This window comes from Haliotis rufescens, unplaced genomic scaffold, assembly GCF_023055435.1.
Source record: "Haliotis rufescens isolate VD_foot unplaced genomic scaffold, xgHalRufe1.0.p SCAF_471, whole genome shotgun sequence".
Taxonomy (NCBI): domain Eukaryota; kingdom Metazoa; phylum Mollusca; class Gastropoda; order Lepetellida; family Haliotidae; genus Haliotis; species Haliotis rufescens.
Genome location: NW_025964192.1, coordinates 1 through 8563, shown reverse-complemented (window position 1 = coordinate 8563; position 8563 = coordinate 1). Strand labels below are relative to the sequence as shown.

Here is an 8563-nt window from a genome sequence, read left to right as displayed (position 1 = left end):
TGTTGGCTTTTGCCATGGGGGTTCTGGGTAGGAATATAGGTCACCAGCAACCTATGTTGGCTTTTGCCATGGGGATTCCGGGTAGGAATATAGGTCAGCAGCAACCTATGTTGGCTTTTGCCATGGGGGTTCTGGGTAGGAATATAGGTCACCAGCAACCTATGTTGGCTTTTGCCATGGGGATTGCGGGTAGGAATATAGGTCCCAAGCAACCTATGTTGGCTTTTCCCATGCATGTCATTGTATCCTAATTGAGAAGATCGATGCTCAAGGCATCAATCACTGGATTGTCTGATCCAGATTCCATTATTTACAGACTACTGTCATATAGCTGAATTAGTGTGAATTAGTGTGGTGTTAAACAACAAACAAACAATATAATTAAATAAACAGCATTAAATCCTTAAAAGACAACAAAACCTTTTTGTACCATAGTTGATTTATTAATGGTTGATCATCGGGCTTGAATCATGCTGACAACGTACCCTATGAAGTCCATGCCTTTATAACTAGCATCACTAGCTCCTGAGATGGCCTGTTGCCAGGACACAGAGAAGCACATCACATTCACAGGATGAAACAATATTGTAGAATAACAAATACTTAACAGATCTCTTAATGTACAACTACACCATTGACAATTCAGTCATTCGATACCATACCAATAGATTGCTAACTGAGCAAATGATAGTTACATTATACTTTACACAATGTCACTGAGATTGACAAATGAAGAGATTTCATAATGAAGATATCTTGAGAACCATATACATATACTATGGACAATTGACTGCCTTTCTCTTTCATTATATTTATAATATCTGTTTTACCAACACACACACACATATGACACATTTTGGCGGTGCAAATATGTAACACAGAGACGTTCATGTGTTCACTTTCCAATTCCTCATTTACATTTCCCTCTCAAAATATACCCACAGAAAAACAGGAGTGACATGATAATTAGTCAGTGGTTCATCTGATTTGGCGAGCAGGCTTCAAGTATTGGCAAATACTCTGGCCATCCCATTAAGAATCACTGAGGACATTTTATCACCATATTTACCTACACACCTTCAACCAAAACTTACTACCTACCCCTGGTTATACATAACATTGAACCCATAATGTTCAATACCTAATGGTGTGAAGCTGCATGTCATTCAATCTGAAACCTGTCGACAGTGAAGCCTTGTTATCTTAGAGTCCTGTGGACCATCACATACATCCAGAGCTATCTATAGTTAAAGGTAAGCGGAGTGGAGATATTAGACCACAGTGTCAATAATCATTCTGCCTCAACACAAATTTGCATTAACTTTTTTCCATTAAAGTTCTTCTCAGTTATTTTACAGGATTGATTCACTGGTAGACACTTGAACAAAAAATATACACAGCTGATTGCTACTTTTGTTGTTTTCTCTGTGTATGAACGAGTGTGTAACAGGAATTAGTTTCTGTTGAATAATGGAAGGTGCATAGTACACCCAAGAAAACCTGGTAGTCATCAATTTGTTCTGACATGAGGTAGACACAGTGGCGATTAAGGATAATTCATGGTCACCAAACGTAGAATTTGGTTGCCAAATAGTAGCGAGTGAGTATGGTTTTACACCGCTTTTAGCAATATTCCAGCAATATCATGGGGGGAGGGGGGACACCAGTAATAGGCTTCACACATTATACCCATGTCGGAAATAGAACCCAGGTCTTTGGCATGACGCTTTAACCACAAGGCTACTCTACCGCCCCGTTGCCAATTAGAGGGCTGATAGTCTTCAAATATAGAGATGGAGCTCCAAGATAACAAGGTTGTACTGTACACCTTACAAATACATGATGCAAATTATATTCAGAGTACAACATCAACAAAATGTACACCATCACAGCCATGTTGACATGAATCATTCCACTCTGGTATATACATACAGACAAATTAACAGTTACCATGGTTACATAAATATCATCGTGTGCCGTCTTTCACACTTTGGCTACAATGCTAACATTAACCTCATACTGCCATCATGGACATGTAACAAGCATTCATTCACTCCTTCATGTAGGTAGGACAAGAAACAGTTTCACTTCAGAGATTGTTTTAAGACCATTGAAGAGATTATCCATGAACTTACAGCAAAATGGGTTTATTTAGTACAGGACAAGCTGCTGTAGCTGGGATGGTGTTGCCACAAATTACTGTTGTCTGATGACTAGAGCAGTTTGGATATGTTTACGTTGTTTACTTTGGAAACATAATCATGATAATAAAGACAAACAAACAAGTAAACCCTAAGTTACTCTTGACAAGTTAACTTGAATATTATTCAACAATGTTTTAGTCAGAAAAAAAGATAATGTGTTCATTTTATCACAGTTTCTGTAACTGATGGAATATATCGTCGCCAGGCAATGGGAAATATGAAATATGTCACAGTTCCAAGTTCTTGCATTCCTGCATCTCTTAAGCACTGTTTCATCCCAATTCCAATCATTTTCCTGATTTTTTTTTCCCTTCGTCAGAAAAAGTCATAATTTCAGAAATATGTAGCAGTTTAATTTTCACTCATTTTCTCTGGTTTGAATGTTATCCAAATATATTTTGTATTGAATTAAAATTTCAAACTGTCCAGCAACACTTCGGTCAAATGGAACATTTAAATGCAGCATAAAATGCCCTTTAACTTCATAATACATTTAGCTTTAGAACTGGCAGCAATTTAGAATTTCCAATTTGCGCCAATTGTATAAAACTAAAATGACATACGGTAAAAGACCAAAACAAACTAGTAACAAAAGGTTGCAATAACATTCTTAAATCATTGATCTTCCATTCCATTTCCTTAAAACTTGTAGCACTCATCACTACCCGGCCATGTCTCACATTAACACAGTGACTACACCGACAGCTAGTTGGTGAACAGCAGATCTTCATCATGGTCATCGGCCAGCAGGTCGGCAGCCCGCTGGTTCTCCAGCCCGATCTCCTTCTTTCTCCGTGCCTGAAGCTCAGCTGCAGCTATCTTCAACTTCTTCTTCTTCTCCTGGATCTTCTTCAGTCTAAGAAAAGGAAAAATGATGTGAGAATTAAGCAAGTACACCATGATGTTAAGTGGGTGAGTGAGTCAGAGTGACAGTTTTATAATGCTTTTCGCAATATCCGAATCAAATCTTGGCGCCAAGAAGCAGCTTTACACACTGCACCCATGTGGGGAAACGAGCATAGATTCTTGTCGAATGAATGCTTGATATGCGTGATATGTGTGGGAGAGTTGGGTTTAACACTGCTTTGAGTAATATTCCTGTTATATCATGGCGTGTCAGCTTAATGTTGGAGGTAGCTCTCCCGAAGCAATGCACAGGATGCAGGTCTCAGTCGTTTACCACTTTGGTGAAACCCACAAGCAGTTGGATTGTGCTGACAAACCTAGAAACATTACGAGGCAAACCAGAATTCAAACAAACAATCAAATGTTTCCACCATGTTCAAGGGACACAAATCTGCCCAGAAAGTTGTGGTACCTTAGAGGACTAGGGTAACCAGTGCTCCAATCAAATCTTGACGCCAAGGATCATCTTTACACATGGCACACAAGTTCTTGTCGAATGAGTGCCTGAATAACAAGGCTACCCATCTGTCCGTACCCCACAATTAAACATGAAGATATGGCACGCGACATGTGTGTAACAGCTTCACATACATATATTCATCTCTATCATGGAGCCCAGTGAGTAACTTAGTCGGGCAAGAAACTGGTTAATAACACAATGCATACTGCCTCAATAATACTGTAACACATTTTATCACACAAACACACAAGGATAATCGCATTTTGTCAATATTGAATGAATGAATAAATATTTTCGCATCAGCAATATTACAGTTATTTGCTGCAAGTCAATATTGAAAATATGACAATAAATTGTATATTTATAATACTTATCCTATCTCACACTATGCATTTCTCAATCTTCTTTTGATCCTAAGTGGAAACATGCCAAAAACAAGTTTCCAGCTTCTAAAACATATTCACTCAAACACACCAAGTATCACCATGGTCACCTTCCAACAATCTGGGTCATGCACGCTTTTCATGCCAGTCGACCTACACGCACTGAACACGTGATTTCCCCAGCCAACTCATTCTCTTTCTACAACTTAATAGCCTAGAGGAATCATGATGCGGGGATGGGCGGTTTGGCATATAGCGTGTGAGATAGGATAGGTATTATAAACATACAATTTATTGTAAAATTGACAAATTTGTAAACTTATCCTATCGCACACTATGCATTTATCCCACGGTTGGAAGGTGGGGAGCAGCTCCCTAGTCTATAAAAGGCAACAACCGTAGGGTATACACGATGAAGCTGTAGCTAGCAGTGATACAAAACCATAATAAGTTGGTTGGTTTGTTGTTTTAAGCCGCACTCAGCAATATTCCAGCTATATGACGGCGGTCTGTAAATAATCGAGTCTGGACCAGACAATCTAGTGATTAATATCTTGAGCATCAATCCACGTAATTGGGATACGATGACATGCATCAACCAAGTCAGCGAGCCTGACCACCCAATCCCATTAGTCGCCTATTACGGCAAGCATGGGTTGCTGAAGACCTATTCTACCCCGGAATCTTCACGGGTCATGATAAGTAACACTGCCTAGTGTCATGAGTCAAAGCTCGTGGATAGCAATTAAACACTCCCAAAGAGTGTTGTGATCCTGATACGTGAACACATGAAGTCGGGTACCATATGTGTCGCATGTTCATACGTAAGTGAGCGTAACTGTAAAGCCAGACAATACAATGTATGACTTTTAATGGTTTCGGAAATGTATCCGGCCAATCGACTCTACAAGACAAGGGGTATCACTATCTCCCATGGACAATAGGACCTACCAGCTTTTAATCATCATCTCAATAGCATGTTGGGGATTGAATCGATAGGTCAAGAAGAGAAAAGGAACGTCGACAACATCCACAAAAGGATCGTCGATTCACTACCCAACAACATATGCCAAAAGCAGAGGTGAGTGGAATAGAGGATCGGGGCACAAGGATCTGGCCGCGCCTGACGACTTCCAGATAAAGACCAAAGTCTCTACAGACGAGTGAATACATCCTCCCATCGGATACTCAGTCTGAGAGAGCCCCCAAAAATCATAATACCAAGATGTATGGTATCTGGAGAGAGATGTAATACAAGAGAACTGGATCGGGTACACGTCACCCCTAAATGTGCAGATGTGTAGTGGAGACTTTCTGCGAGAACCAATGGCCCAAATTGACACAGACCAAATTGACGCATCAGTCACAGAGATGTCTCGGAGGTAGTGGTATGCGTAAACCATATTGGATTTCCAGAAACATCCGTCCATAAGTGCAGCTAAAGTACAATTAATTTGTGGAGTATTGTGGAGATTTGGACTGATCATGAAGTTGCAGGGATGAAGAATCGTACGTAGTAATGCAATTGGTTTGATCCGGAAGTATGGAGGTGTCTGTAGGTGTAACTTGTTGAAAATGAGCTTGAAGGCTGTCTTTCTTTCGGACCAGGAAGATTGGAGACTAGAAACCCAGTGTCATCAGAACTGTGCCCAGACACTCTATGGGGTTCTCTGCCAGTAATGTATCTATAGCATCTGTGAGAATCGGAAGCTGTCTGTCTTGATATAGGCATTGCAGAGGCTAGTTTGTTGTAGGAAGTGTTGCTATGAAGGGCAGATCATATCTGGTTTGTAGGCAGCATAGAACAAACAAATCGTCCAGGATGGCCCGATTCTTTGCGCCCAGACTCAATCTGCCATGAACGGGTGATGTAACGACCGGAACGGCGTGAGGCGGAAGAGTCCAGTCATTCTGAAAAAGTCATTTGGAGGTCTGGAGCTGTTACTCAGAACCTAGTGGAGGTCTGACTGAGTAGGTGTGAAAACCGGTCATGTATGATCCTTCCTTTGATCTTCAAATCCACTGTCACTAGGAGAGACATGTCACACCGATCTTCATGCAAGATGGCCTGGATGTACCCACCCAAAAGGGAAAGAGTTGAGCACAGCAGTTGACAAAGACGATTCATAAAATGATCATCCCAGGAACAGTAGATTGGGTGGGTGGGTGCGTGTGTGGTTGGGTGCCTGCGTGCATGGGTGCGAATCCTCAATAGTTTTCTTAGTTTTTGTAGATCTGTCAGTAGTTTATGAGAGCCTGTTCTGCTCTCGACGCTGACATTTAGGAAGGTAAATACTGGAGGATTCATCGGCAAATCAACACACTGAGCACTGCGCGTAAATGTGCTACAGCGTCCACAACAGAACAATCATCATGCAAGAAAGACGCGAGACAATGCATGGGCTGTACATCTATGATGAAAACAATGACAAAGAATAAGACGAAGATTCCCTTGGTGTTTAAAACATGTCACCACAACATGGCGATAAGAAAGAGATTGAGTTGGTTTGGGAAATCATGTGTTCAGCGTGTGTAGGTCAACCGGCATGAAAAGCGTGCATGACCCAGATTGTTGGGAGGTGACTGACCATGGTGATGTAAGGTGTGTTCGGGTGAATTGTTTTGTAGAAGCCGGAAACCTTTGTTTAGGCACGTTCCCACTTAGGATCAAAGACAAATGAGAAATCCACAGTGTGAGGTAGGAAAAGTTTAAAAATTTAAATAATCCAAGAAAAGGTCATATTACTATTCACAACAGTAATTTTAGAAAATATATGGCAATTCAAAGCCTGAGTGAACCGCCCAGTTTATGATACAGTGCCAACTGATCTGCAGCCTTGTTTGTCTACTTACACCCTTACACATCGGGAAAGGGAGAACATTATGCAATATTCTTTTTGCAAGTAACTATCAAATCAGTATTTTGAGATTACAAAAGAGGTTCCTGCTAGATAACCTCAACTGCATATTAAACGGATCATTTTATTGGTGAATGGTAACATTTGAGTATATACTCAATGGGTCAGCTAATTATCTGGAGCCCTGGCAACAGTAGCAGTGAAGCAATACCCTGTGTACTGTTACTTGCAAGGCAGAAACAGTGAAAATACAAGGTAGATGTTTTAGGCTTAAAAAAAGAAAACAAATGGTTCTCAGGCAATGGCTTTTGAAAATATAGTGCGGTCAGGCGGTGTGTTTTTCTACTTAGTTGTTCAAACTAGTATGTAACCAAATAAACAGTTTTGTAGCCAAATACAGTCAACCTGGGAAAGGGCTCCCTACGTAAAAGTATTCCTTCACGGGTAAATTGCTGGAATATAGTATAAATAATTTGACTACCGTTGGAGTTGGAATATTGGAGGATTTTTGTTGGGGTTTTTTTAAAATGGAAAAAGAAACAAAACAGGCGGTGAACTTTATGATGATGCAGGCAGTGTCTGAGAACCAAGACTATTTTTTATTTAGCCTTACATGATCTATATACTGCCTTCATCTTAATCCAAACATACCTGTAGAACTCTTCTCTCTCACGTTCATCTAATTCAGTTGTGATGTATGCTATAGTCTTCTCGATTCGTGGAATGATTACTGAAAATTAAAGTCATCATTTTCTATATTAATGTCACAGACTAAACAAGGCTATGTAATATGCCAATATGTAAGGTGGTTACAAGGTGGGCATCAACTTATCACAATACTCTCAGTCTCAATACAAACAATACTCTCAGTCTCAATACAAACAATACTCTCAGTCTCAATACAAACAATACTCTCATTCTCAATACAAACAATACTCTCATTCTCAATACAAACAATACTCTCAGTCTCAATACAAACAATACTCTCAGTCTCAATACAAACAATACTCTCAGTCTCAATACAAACAATACTCTCAGTCTCAATACAAACAATACTCTCAGCCTCAATACAAACAATACTCTCAGTCTCAATACAAACAATACTCTCAGCCTCAATACAAACAATACTCTCAGTCTCAATACAAACAATACTCTCAGTCTCAATACAAACAATACTCTCAGTCTCAATACAAACAATACTCTCATTCTCAATACAAACAATACTCTCATTCTCAATACAAACAATACTCTCAGTCTCAATACAAACAATACTCTCAGTCTCAATACAAACAATACTCTCAGTCTCAATACAAACAATACTCTCAGCCTCAATACAAACAATACTCTCAGTCTCAATACAAACAATACTCTCAGTCTCAATACAAACAATACTCTCAGCCTCAATACAAACAATACTCTCAGTCTCAATACAAACAATACTCTCATTCTCAATACAAACAATACTCTCATTCTCAATACAAACAATACTCTCATTCTCAATACAAACAATACTCTCAGTCTCAATAAAAACAATACTCTCAGTCTCAATACAAACAATACTCTCAGTCTCAATACAAACAATACTCTCAGTCTCAATACAAACAATACTCTCAGTCTCAATACAAACAATACTCTCAGCCTCAATACAAACAATACTCTCAGTCTCAATACAAACAATACTCTCAGCCTCAATACAAACAATACTCTCAGTCTCAATACATACAATACTCTCAGTCTCAATACAAACAATAC

The 8563-nt window shown here is 39.5% G+C and overlaps 1 long non-coding RNA gene across 1 annotated transcript; it reads right to left on the bottom strand.

Moving 5' to 3' along the window:
• Nucleotides 1–427: 427 nt before the first annotated feature.
• On the bottom strand, nucleotides 428–7549 carry LOC125372763. The gene is made up of 2 exons (XR_007218227.1): nucleotides 7463–7549; nucleotides 428–3060 (listed from the first exon to the last, which is right to left on the bottom strand). It is a non-coding gene; the product is annotated as an uncharacterized LOC125372763 (long non-coding RNA).
• Nucleotides 7550–8563: the final 1014 nt, after the last annotated feature.